The following is a 13,195-nucleotide window of genomic DNA, read 5'->3' as shown; positions in this document are numbered from 1 at the left end:
TTTGTATTTCATTTGTTTGGTAGAACTAGGGCTTCCTCGCACACCTTGATCCGGAACAGGTAATTTTCGATGACTTTTCGGCACATATGGGGCGGTATCTCGGTCATAACTTCACGAATGTTGTCTTTCAAATGTTCAAGAGTTTGCGGAGAGTTGGCATAGACACGGTCTTTCGCATAACCCCACAAAAAAAAGTCTAGCGGGTTCAAATCGCATGATCTGGAAAAACGCTAAATTATGCGTCCCTCAAATTTCGTTCGCAATATGGCCATGTTCGGTCGTGTTGTGTGGCACGTGGCGCCGTCCTGCTGAAACCACATGTCATCCGTATCCATATCTTCAATTTGTGGCAAAAAAAAAATCAGTTAACATGCGGCCATAGCGCTCACCATTCACAGTTACCGTCTCGCCGTCCTCATTTTCAAAGAAATACGGCCCGATGACTCCACCAGACTATAATGCGCACCAAACAGTGACTTTTGGCGGATGCAATGGCCTCTCAACAATCACGTGTGGATTTTCTGAGCCCCATATACTGAAGTTTTGGGTGTTCACATAGCCACCAAGCTCGAAATGTGCCTCATCGCTGAAGAAAATTTGATGCGAAAATTCAGCATTTTGCTGCTGTTGTTCGCTCATCCAATCGACGTATGCCCGACGCATTCCATGGTCACCACGCTCTAATTTTTGTACCAGTTGGACTTTATATGGATGTAGGTGCAAGTCCAAATGCAAAATTCGCCACAATGATGTGTTTGACAAGCCCAATTGTTGAGCACGCCGTGGAATCGAAACATTCGGGTCATCCTCCACACTGGCAGCAACAGCAGCAATATTTTCGGCCGAACGCACATTACGATGATGCACAGGTCTCACAATATCCGCTACGGATCCAGTTTGTTCGAATTTACGCACTACATTAGCGATTGTGTGCTCTGTAGGCCGTCCATGACGACCAAAATCCGTCCGTAATGCTCGAAAAACATTTGCCGGGTTTTCATCATTTTTATAGTATAATTTAACAAAATTAACACGTTGTGCGATGCTAAAACGATCCATATTGTAAAATGGCAGACATTCAACTAACGATATGATGCTTTGGTTGACAGCTATGTCAAACGGTTGTCAGCGCAGGGCTGTATACTTTCGGAAGCCCGAAATGGAAAACCCTGTAGTTCTCATATGAAATGATAGTGAAACCAAGGAATTACTCTAAAGAAGCAATTAATTTTATAGTTATATCATTAAGCATTCCAAGCTATTAGAACAAAGTGTCCGAAATATGATGTTGTCCAAAATATGATTCAGAACGGTTTCTAAGCGCAAATTGTAACCGTTGGTTCCAAGCATTAATTTGGGCTCTACCCAAACAAAAATATAGTTCAACATAATGGGCCCGATTCTCGAATACACTTAACGGTGGAAACGAAATAAACGGCACGCCATTGAACTACGTTTTGCGAGTTAGTGAAGTGTCGAAGATAATAATGAGTTTTCAGGCAGAAAGAGCACTTTTCAAATAAAAAATCATTAATGAAAATTAACTTCTTCGTATCAAACTGGTATTCAATGTGAGTGGAAAACTTTGTTTTCTTCATGTGATATAATAATCTTATACAAAAATTTCATCTGAAGATAATTTGATATTATAATGATAAGTTTAGTGGGAAACTACTCTCGTATCCAGATGTCGACACCGTACCGTTGTCATCGCGGATACGTTTCATTCTGTTTCCACCGTGAAGTGTATTCGAAGTGTATTTGAGAATCAGACCCAATGTTTTAATAAAAATCGCCATAAATACCCACCGCCTGTTGCTTGTGAACAGTTAGCTCAATAGTGAACGGTGTGAGCCCTGGGTAAAAATGCACACCGCGAAATACGCTTCATGGGACCATCTGTCATTCAACAGAGCTGCCAACTAGACAAAACGTAAATGAACTCACACAAAAGAAAAAAGAAAAGAAAAGCTCGGTAAAGAGTAGTGCCGGCTAACGACTTTCCGCCATCAAGGAAATAGGAAGAGCGCGCCGGAACAAGTAAATTTTAATAGTGCCAGAGTGCATCGAAGGCAAATAGGGAAGATAGAGAAAGATTGTTAGAAAAAATAAAAGGTTTGTGGGAAATTTAAAAGGAAAGAATTATTAGTAATTTAATATTTAATTTATAGAAAATATATATAAATTTATAGAAATATATATATATATATATATATATATATATATATATATATATATATATATATATATATATATATTTATAGAATATATATATATATATATATATATATATATATATATATATATATATATATATATATATATATATATATATATATATATATATTTTTTTTTTTCCAGGACTACCAACCATAATGACACGCAACAATGTGAATGCTTCAAACAAAATAAGCATATGTGAGCTACTCCGAGAACAATTCAGTAGCGTTTTCGTTAGCGAAAGACTTCACAATGAGCAAATTTATGAAGCCGCCAGTAGTGTACCTTGCCTACCTGCTATCTGTATTAATCCTGCTATGAGTTTCAGCAAGGTACAACTTGCGTGTTTGGATCTTAAGAGATCTTCGAATCCTGGGCCAGATGGCATCCCTTCTATCGTATTGAAAAAGTGTTCAAGCATACTCTCTTCACCGCTAAGTCTATTGTTCAGTCGCTCACTACGCTGTGGAGTTTTCCCGAAGGCATTTTTAAAAACGGGGCATTCATTCGTTTACCCCGTTTTTAAAAAAGGCAGCAAAAAGGACGTCAAAAATTATAGAGGTATCGCTTGCCTTTGTTCTATCTCCAAACTATTTGAGATAATAGTTTTGGATTTCATCTCACACGCCTGCAGTAGTTACATCTCCGACCAACAACGCGGTTTCGTGCCCAGAAGGTCTACTTCTACAAATCTGGTGCTGTACACATCGTTCATCGCCCGCTCTCTGCAGTCTCGTAACCAGATCGATGCTGTTTATACAAATTTTTCGGCCGCGTTCGACAAAATCAATCACGATATCGTTATCGCCAAAATCCAGCGTCTAGGTTTCCATAGTTTTCTTTTGAACTGGTTACACTCATATCTGACTGATCGTGTGATGTCAGTGAAAATCGGCGATACCGTTTCATCTCCTTTTCGGGTGACATCGGGCGTACCTCAAGGAAGTCATCTCGGTCCTTATATATTCCTGCTTTACCTCAATGATATTAATCTTTGTCTAAAGTGTCCCAAACTTGCATATGCGGACGATTTTAAATTGTTCTACACTGTGAATAGTGTCGATGATGCGATATTCCTACAGCAACAACTCGATATTTTCTCTGATTGGTGCGAAACCAATAGAATGGTTTTAAATCCAGCAAAGTGTTCAGTCATATCGTTCACGCGGAAACGATCGCCTGTAACATTTTCGTATAAAATACGCAATATCTCTTTGAAACGTGTTGTAACTATCAAGGATCTTGGTATCGTCTTAGACTCAAAGCTAACGTTCAACGACCATATCTCATACATCACCACCAAGGCATCTAGGATGTTAGGTTTCATTTTTCGCATCACAAAGCAATTCAAAGACCCACATTGAATCAAAGCTCTTTATTGTGCTTTAGTGCGCTCTCAGCTTGAATATGCGTGCATAGTATGGTCTCCCTACTACCAAAATAGTGTCCAGCGAATTGAGGTGATCCAGCGGAAATTCGTCCGTTTCGCCCTACGCAACTTGCCCTGGAGCGATCCTTCGAACTTACCCAGCTATGAGGATCGTTGTAAATTGATCGGACTCGATTTGTTGAGCGTACGTAGAGATGTAGCGGAGGCAACTTTTATATCCGATCTAATTTCCTCGAAAATCGATTGTGCTGATCTTCTTCAGTCGATCGATTTTAATATACGCCCTCGTAACCTGCGTTCACATACATTTCTCTGCCTTCCGCACTCTCGCACAAACTACGGTTACAACGAATCCGTATCGAGTATGTCTCGTGTATTTAACCGCTGTTACTTATCTTATGACTTTCACTTATCTCGCGCCAGTTTAAGAAAGGCATTCTTGACCGCTCTTTCCAGTTAGGCATAGTTTTAAGTAGATTAAGTATTTTATGTTATTAATTTATTAGGTATCATTAGGGCACTCATGTTCAGGTCTGTTGATAGTAATGAATAAACAAACAAACAAACAAACAAAAAAAAAAAAAAAAAATATATATATATATATATATATATATATATATATATATATATAAATGGATTTCTGTCTGTCCGTCTGTCTGTCTGTCTGTTTCATTTGTATGACAGACACCTCCCCTCCCCCCTAAGAGAGGGTAACTACCATCGAATAATTTATTGCATTCTAAAATCTTCACATGCCAAATTTGGTTTCGTTTGCTTGATTAATTCCCGAATAATGCAGAAATTTGTGTTTCATTTGTATTGCAGCTCCCCTTAGAGAGGGGGGTGGAGAGTCTAACCACCATAGAAACATTTATTGCACCCTAAAACTTCCATATGCCTAATTTGGTTTCATTTGCTTGATTAATTCTCGGGTAATGCAGAAATTTGTGTTTCATTCGTCGATCGGTTCAGTAGTTTCCGAGTCCATAAGAATCAGACAGACAGAAATCCTTCTTTATATATATATAGATTACGCTGTTGAAAATTTCAGTTTTTCGGACTCAAAAGGAGTCGCCAGCCCTCGTCCACGATTGGTCGGCGGAGTTGGCTAGCATTGCAGAACCTTTGAGCCATAGTTGAGTGTAGGCGTAGTTGGTGGCTCTACAAGGGTGCGTAGGTCTAGTGAAGACGTACGGAACCGAAACGGGGGTCACTATTTATATTTCGGGAATTGGCAACACTGATGTCATGTGAGTCCATCTGACGGTTCCATCGTAAAGTTTGACATTTTTGACGATATACGTACTCAGAACATTTTGTCATACGGACGCTATTTGTTTATTTTATATTTAGTTGAAAGTTTGGTCGCGGCAAAAAAATGGAACTGAATCGTGAACATTTTCGTGCGATGATTTTTTACGATTTTCGACGTGGATTATCACAACAAGAGTGCGTCAATCAACTTAATTTGACTTTTGGCGATGAAGCTCCATCAAAAACCACTGTGTATCGCTGGTATAGTGAATTCAATCGTGGTCGTAGTTCGCTGTCCTACGGGTTTTCCTGAAGGTCGTCCAAAATCGAATGTAGTGCCAGAAAAAATCGATGCTGTGTAGAAATGATTAAGCAAGATCGTCATTTAACCTATTGTGAGATTGAGGCATCCCTAAGCATTAGTTCCACCAGCATATATGCGATTTTACATGAACACTTAGCTGTGCGAAAATTATGTTCACGTTGGATCCCACATAATTTGACAATCGCTCAAAAAAAGGCTCGTGTCGATTGGAATAAATGCTTTGAAAATTGGTTTAAGCGCATGCAAAAGTGTATCGATCATCGTGGTGAGTACTTTGAAAAACAATAAAAATATATTCGCAGCTTAACTATTTGTTTTTGTTCCTATTCCCGAAATATAAATAGTGACCCTCGTACATTGTTTTTGCTGGAGGAACAGCTGTCTGCGAGTGACCAGTAGCAGGTTGTCGTATAGCTGATAGAACGAAATCCGTAAATAGAGAGTTTCATAATTGTTACGGCCTCTTTGGCCGGCCATGGAAAGCCCCCTCGGCCAATCGAAAGCTATATATATATATATATATATATATATATATATATATATATATATATATATATATGTGCTCCCGTGGCCGAGTGGTTAGCGTCAAAACCTAACATGCCGGGGGTTCGGGTTCGATTCCCGTTCTGGTCGGGGGAATTTTTCGTAAAAGAACTTTCCTTCGACTTGCACTGTGGTCACGCGTATTCTAGAGCTTGTCACTCAGAATGCATTCAAGGCGTGTTATTTGGCATAGAAATCTCAACTAAGTACTAGTAAAAATTACGCAAGTAATATTACGTTGAGACGGCGAAGTTCCTCTAGGAACGTTGGTGCCATTTAAGAAGAAGAAGATATATATATATATATATATATATATATATATATATATATATATATATATATATATATATAGATTGCGCTGTTGAATTTTTTTCGGACTCAAAAGGAGTCGCCAGCCCTCGTCCTCGATTGGTCGGCGGAGTTGGCTAGCATTGCTGAACCTTTGAGCCATAGTTGAGTGTAGGCGTAGTTGGTGGCTCTACAAGGGTGCGTAGGTCTAGTGAAGACGTACGGAACCGAAACGGCTTATACATTGTTTTTGCTGGAGGAACAGCTATCTGCGAGTGACCAGTAGCAGGTTGTCGTATAACTGATAGAACGAAATCCGTAAATAGAGAGTCTCATAATTGTTACGGCCTCTTTGGCCGGCCATGGAAAGCCCCCTCGGCGAGAGTAGTGGTCCATTTAGATGGGTCACGATGATAAATAATAATGAGAAAATGAAGAAAGAATAGGAAGAAAGCTAAATGTCTAAAATTGTTATCAAAAGAAAAAACGTGGAATCAAAAATAGTATATGAAAGTGAGTTTATTTGAAAAATACCAAAAACAAGTATTTCTTTTGAGACTAAAATGATAGTGAGTAATTGGAATTTCGTATGATCAAATTACTATTAATTTAAACTGTAATAGGCTGAAAGGAAGAGAAATTTAGGGAATAGAAGGAAGAATTTTGTTGGTTGGATTAGAACGGATACGAAGTGTGAGTAGTGAGGTTATAGGGGTAATGGGGGCAAATTGGTCATGGGGGGCAAAGTGGTCACCTATTTGTTTGGTAGTATTACTATTGACTATTGACACCGTATTGATAGGCACCTTATGCTTGAAGAATTTTATGAATTTTGAGTCACCCTGTACATTAGTAGAGCTGTCGCATGTCGAAATATAAATAAAAACAGAAATTGCTCTCTCGATAGCCATTCGGCCGTAGTTCTGTGCGCATGGTATCTAAGGAATTTCTCGTGAAATTTAGTTTATTCAATCTGATATGTTGGACAAATCATCAGTTTGGACTACTGTTCACATATTCTAGGAGAAGTGAACATATATTTTGTTCAATATCAGCGTTTAATTAGCATAGTAATTACTTTGATGTTTGGGGGCAAAGTGGTCATAGGTGAATAACGACTCACAATGTTCTGTTTACTAAAGCTAATATATCTCATCACATTCTGCTCTTGAAGAGGTTCCTTTTGTGGCTTTGACCCTGGAAAAATACGCCACTCCAACTAAATCAAGCCTCATTACGCGGAACGTTATGTGTTTCTTACAACGTTTTTGTATGCATGAGAAAATTTGAATTGAGACTCTAGGTGAATAGACCAAGCTTATTTCATATATGTACTTACTATATCGAATATGATTTGAACAAATTAGGACGAAAAAAACGCTTAAATCTATCTCATTTAGCTTGATATGTGCGAGTGACCACTTTGCCCCCAATAGGTGACCACTTTACCTCCAAGCAAAAAAAAAGTTCTATTTTTCACCTTTTTTTCTAATGATGAAAAATGTACTATTTTGAATTTTTATAGTAAAAGCCGTATGCTATCTTGAACAACAATGAGTTGAACTATAGTATTCTTATAAAAACGGGAATTGTAGCGGTATGTGGACGCTTGAAATGGACATATTCCTCAAGGTGACCACTATGCCCCCACTTCCCCTATTATAAAAAGTAAATAATGAATAAAACTGAATTTATAGCTTTTAGCTGTGTCCAACAAAGGATTGCGAATTGCTCAAAAGATCCCGAAAATCTCGCCAACAATAATAATTTACAGGAGAATTTGTGAAATTAATGGGCGTAATCATAACTGTTTTAAAATAGTAACGGAACAATTGTAAATCGCGAATCAAAAATGCCAGTTCACAAGTTATATTAATACATCTAATATTTCAATGTGGTGCTAAATCCTGGTAAATATGCGTAACCAAAGTTCCGTATGTCGAGCAGTGCGTCGGTTAGCGTTGACAGTTTATTTAGCAGATAAATGTGCGCATAACGACGCGTCGACGTGTTTGCGATTGTATTTTTTAATGAGAAAAGTAAAAGAAAACAGTTTAAATTTGACGATTTGTGCATATTTTAACATGCGTTCACGAACCAATTGATTGAAAATCTCCTTTCGGAGTAGAAATCGATGATATCACTAGCGACGAATTGTACTACGTTAGGTGTTCATTTTCGACAGTCTTTGGAGGGGAGCAAAAATTACTCGTGTCAACTAATCCAAACATTCGCTATCCATCTCTTGACGAGTAAAGTTCAGTGTCGGTATTGTGCGTTGCCACTTTTACTATTGTGCTATTGGTATAGTGTACGAGTGAAGGTCATTGCTGTCCGTTTTCGAATTGACCTTTTGTGAAGAGGAACAAAGGAAGCAGCGCTCTTGCAGCTTGCAGCCCTTGGCGGCTGTTGAACATCGGCATAACGGGATCGCCATCGTGTGGCTGTCGTTAACGGAAATTATCATCGCGTGACCGTGTGAGCTATTCTTGCGCTATTGTGTTGATCCATAGCGCGTAGCCTCTGTCTCTCCCTGGTTAGGGCAGTAGAGCGCAGTATCGGAACAACTTTTATATTAAGGTACACATATTTAATATTAATATTATTATTCAACTCATATGTTCATTGCTTAATATTATCATCATATTTTTTTTTTTTGTTTTGTTATTTTTTTTTGAGATTATTGTTAAAATCAATAATAGATTAAAAATAAGACATAAATTTTTGTAAAATGGAGAATAGTGGAGAATCTCCAGAGATGGAGATCTCCGATAATGAATCCCATACAAGATCTGGGAAAAAACATAAACGAGTCCCTCAAAAAGAAGATAATTCTTCTGGGGACGAATCTGCTCATCCTTCCAAGCCCCCCTCTAAGAAAACAGCAAGCCTCCCTTCTGAACCCACTGTTACTTCCACTCCCCCTCTCCCATCATCGATTTCGCTTCCCCCTTCTGATGTTTCCGATCCAACCCAATCCTCGTCCTCGTCCTCGTCTTCTCCCTCTGTTGTCTCCGCTCCACGTGTCAGAGTTTATCCAGAAGATGCACCTGGAACTGGCCCGTGGGTTGTTTTCCTCCGGCCAAAACCAAAAGGAAAAAGCCTTAACGTGATTCAGATCATGAAAGATCTGGCCAGATACTCTTCTGTATCTGAAATTCGCAGGGTTAGACCGAACAAATTGCGGGTTGTCGTGAATGAACGGAAACACGCAAACGAGATTGTTGCTGACCAACACTTCACTCTCGAATATAGAACATTTATACCCTCCCATAACGTAGAAATTGAGGGGGTGATAACTGAAACGGGTCTGACGAGCGAACAAATAAAAGCAGAAGGAAAAGGCAAGTTCAAGAAGCTTCCCTCAATGGAAGTAAAGATCTTGGACTGTCGCCAACTCGGGAAACTCTCCCATGATGGGGACCAAACGAAATTTACGCCGTCCGACTCGTTTCGAGTCACCTTTGCTGGTGCCGCCCTCCCTGACTACGTTATGGTGGACAAATTGAGACTACCTTTGCGACTCTTCGTGCCAAAGCCCATGACTTGCAACAAATGCAAGTCAGTTGGTCACACTTCAGATTATTGTGCCAACAAGGAGCGCTGTGCCACTTGCGGAGAGCAACATGAGGGGAAATCCTGCAGTGCGACTGAGCATAAGTGTCCATATTGCGGAGGATCCCCACACACGCTTTCAGCTTGTGAAACTTACAAGAGTCGCTGGGAGAAACAGAAGCGCTCTTTAAACGAACGCTCGAAGCGCACTTTTGCGGAAATTTTAAAGGGCGCTTCTCCACTGGCCCAACAACAACAACAACCAATCTCAACACACAATACCTTTTCCACGTTGCCAGTTGATGAAATGGAAGCGGACACAGCTAGCGGGGGCACACCGTTTATTTTCAAAGGGAATCCCCGGTGCAAAAATGTGACCACTCCCAAAGTTCAAGAACAAGTCCCCCCGGTGATACCCCCAGTTAGCTTGCCTAAAAAATCGAGTGCAGCGGACAAGCAAAATCAGGCTCCTCCTGGCTTCCGTGGGAATAGTTCACCTTCGAACGACCCAGCACTCGAGGGGACATCAAAAACCCCAACTGTCCCTGTTTTTCCGTCCAGCTCAACTTCCCAATCGGGATTTATAAAGTTGTCTGACCTTTTGGATCAAATCTTCAAGTGTTTTAATGTTTCCGACTCCATCAGAACCCTTGTCTTCTCAATGCTTCCAGTAATCAAGACAATTTTACAGCAATTGATGCAAACATGGCCCCTCCTTGCAATGATTATCTCTCTTGATGTCTAATTTAGATAGAGAGGTCGGAGATATCACTGTTTTTCAGTGGAATTGTCGTAGTCTTATCCCTAAATTGGATACATTCAAATTTTTAATTCATAACTTCAATTGTGATGTTTTTGCTCTGTCCGAAACTTGGCTTTCTTCGCGAGATGATATCTCTTTCCACGATTTTAATATTATACGCTTGGACCGCGATGACAGATACGGTAACTGAGCCTGTAAAAATAAACTTCTATGTAAGCGACATCGACAATTGCCTTACACAAAATTGCAGCCTAAGACAACTTGCAGATGATGAAGTGGTGTCTGTCGTAGGACCAAACGAATCCGACCTGCAAGGACCCTTACAAGATACTTTGAACAATTTTTCAACCTGGGCCATTGGGCTAGGAATCGAATTCTCCACGGAGATGGTGGTTTTTTCTAGGAAGCATAGACCAGCAAAACCAAAGCTTCAACTTTTGGGTAAACCGATCACTCATGCTATGTCATTCAAGTATCTTGGGGTCTGGTTCGACTCCAAATGTACTTGGGGGGCCCATATTAGGTATCTGAGTAAAAAATGCCAACAAAGAATAAACTTTCTCCGTACAATTACCGGTACCTGGTGGGGAGCCCACCCTGAAGATCTTATAATGTTGTATCGAACAACTATTCTCTCAGTGATGGAGTATGGCAGTTTCTGTTTTCAATCAGCTGCCAAAACACACTTCATTAAACTCGAGCGAATTCAGTATCTTTGTCTCCGTATTGCGTTGGGATGTATGCCCTCAACGCATACCATGAGTCTCGAGGTTTTGGCAGGCGTACTCCCACTAAAAGATCGCTTCAATTTATTATCTCTTCGGTTCCTCATCCGGTGTAAGGTTATGAACCCATTGGTGATCGGAAATTTTGAGCAATTGATCGAGCTAAATTTTCATTCTGGATTCATGAGTTCATATCATGAATTCACCTCTATGCAGGTTGATCCTTCTTCGTATATTCCCAACCGTGTTTGTTTTCCTGACTACATCGATTCCTCTGTACATTTCGATCTGTTCATGAAGGAGAAAATCCATGAAAATCCAGATTATCTTAGATTGGGGTTCGTTCCTACGATCTTCAATGCAAAGTATGGGCGTATCAATTGTGATAATATGTACTTTACTGATGGGTCATCTATGAATGAGTCCACAGGATTTGGAGTGTTCAACGTATTTTTTAGCACCTCACACAGTCTTCAGAATCCTTGCTCGGTATATATTGCTGAATTGGCAGCGATATACTGGGCGCTGGACAGCGTCGCCTCACGACCTGTTGAACACTATTACATTGTTACGGATAGTCTTAGCTCTGTCGAAGCTATCCGTTCAGTGAGGCCGGAAAAGCACTCGCCGTACTTCCTTGAGAGGATACGAGAAATTTTGAGTGCTTTATCCAGACGCTGTTATGTCATTACCTTTGTCTGGGTCCCTTCACATTGCTCAATTCCGGGTAATGAGAGGGCTGACTCATTGGCAAAGGTAGGTGCAATTGAAGGCGATATATATCAGCGTCAAATCGCCTTCAATGAATTTTATTCTTTAGTCCGCAAAAATACCATCGCTAACTGGCAACGCAAGTGGAATGAAGATGAATTGGGCCGGTGGTTTCACTCGATTATCCCTAAGGTTAGCCTCAAACCGTGGTTCAAAAGTCTGGACTTGAGTCGGGACTTTATTCGCACCTTCTCCCGACTCATGTCCAATCACTGCTCGTTAGATGCACTACTCTTCCGTTTCAATCTTGCCAGCAGCAATCTCTGCGTTTGTGGCCAAGGTTATCACTACATCGAGCACGTTGTTTGGTCGTGCGAGGTGTATCTGGTCGCCAGATCGAATTTAGAAAACTCCCTTCGGGCCCGAGGAAGACAGCCCAATGTGCCGGTGAGAGATGTGTTGGCTCGGTTAGACCTTGATTACATGTCCCATATATATGTTTTCCTTAAAGCTATAGATCTTCGTGTGTGATTGTCCCTACATCCTTATACCCTCCTTTCCTTCCTTTGCGGGTAATTCGTCCCCTTGCTATGAATAGTAGAATAAGTTGAAATGTAAATAAACAATAGATATACGAATAGATTTAAGAATTGAGTGTTCATCAACATTGTTACAATTTCCTTATATCACATCCTTCTCCTAAAAATATGTCACCCTTCTAAACTCGAGTACACCGCGAGTAATCGGTTTTCCACCTTACTAACCATAGATGTAAGAAAATTGTTTATATATATATATAGTTTTAAAATTATATTTAAGAATTCGGCTCCTTTAAATCTAAGTAACTGAGCCTGTAAAAATAAACGAATTAATAAAAAATAAAAAAAACTAATCCAAACGTTGGATTTTCGATTGGATAATACTTCCCATTTATCAATCGTTCCAAAGTTTGTTTCAAAGAAATACAATGTTGTTCATTATCATAGTTACGTAGATATATTGAATCCAACAATTCTGTGATCTATCTGATGAATCTCAGAAGGTCCGGTTTAATTTCTCAACAGTTTGCAGCAGTAACGAATCCATCAAAAGAAAAATTGTACCGGGGAGCATTACAATCATTTCCCAATCAAACATATCCCCTACGAACTGTCTCTTCCGTTGGAGAAAATCAATGCGAACATCAACGCAACGTGACCAGGGTCCTTCCTATTTAAGACAATGCCCGATTAACTCCGCTGACCGCACCATTATCGGCCACTTGTGCTCATGTCTTTTGAAGACCACGGGAAACGCGCCGAGGTGTTGCCCGTCCAATTCGCTAGAATGAATTACAAATGCAACGGCAACAGCAGCAGCAGCCAAACCCCTCCGAGCAGCAGAAGATGCCATTCTTTTCGGGATGGTGTGTTGGGGTGATT

The sequence above is a fragment of the Toxorhynchites rutilus genome, chromosome 2 (genome assembly GCF_029784135.1).
Source record: "Toxorhynchites rutilus septentrionalis strain SRP chromosome 2, ASM2978413v1, whole genome shotgun sequence".
Lineage (NCBI taxonomy): Eukaryota > Metazoa > Arthropoda > Insecta > Diptera > Culicidae > Toxorhynchites > Toxorhynchites rutilus.
Note: the sequence above shows the minus strand (reverse complement) of the source record.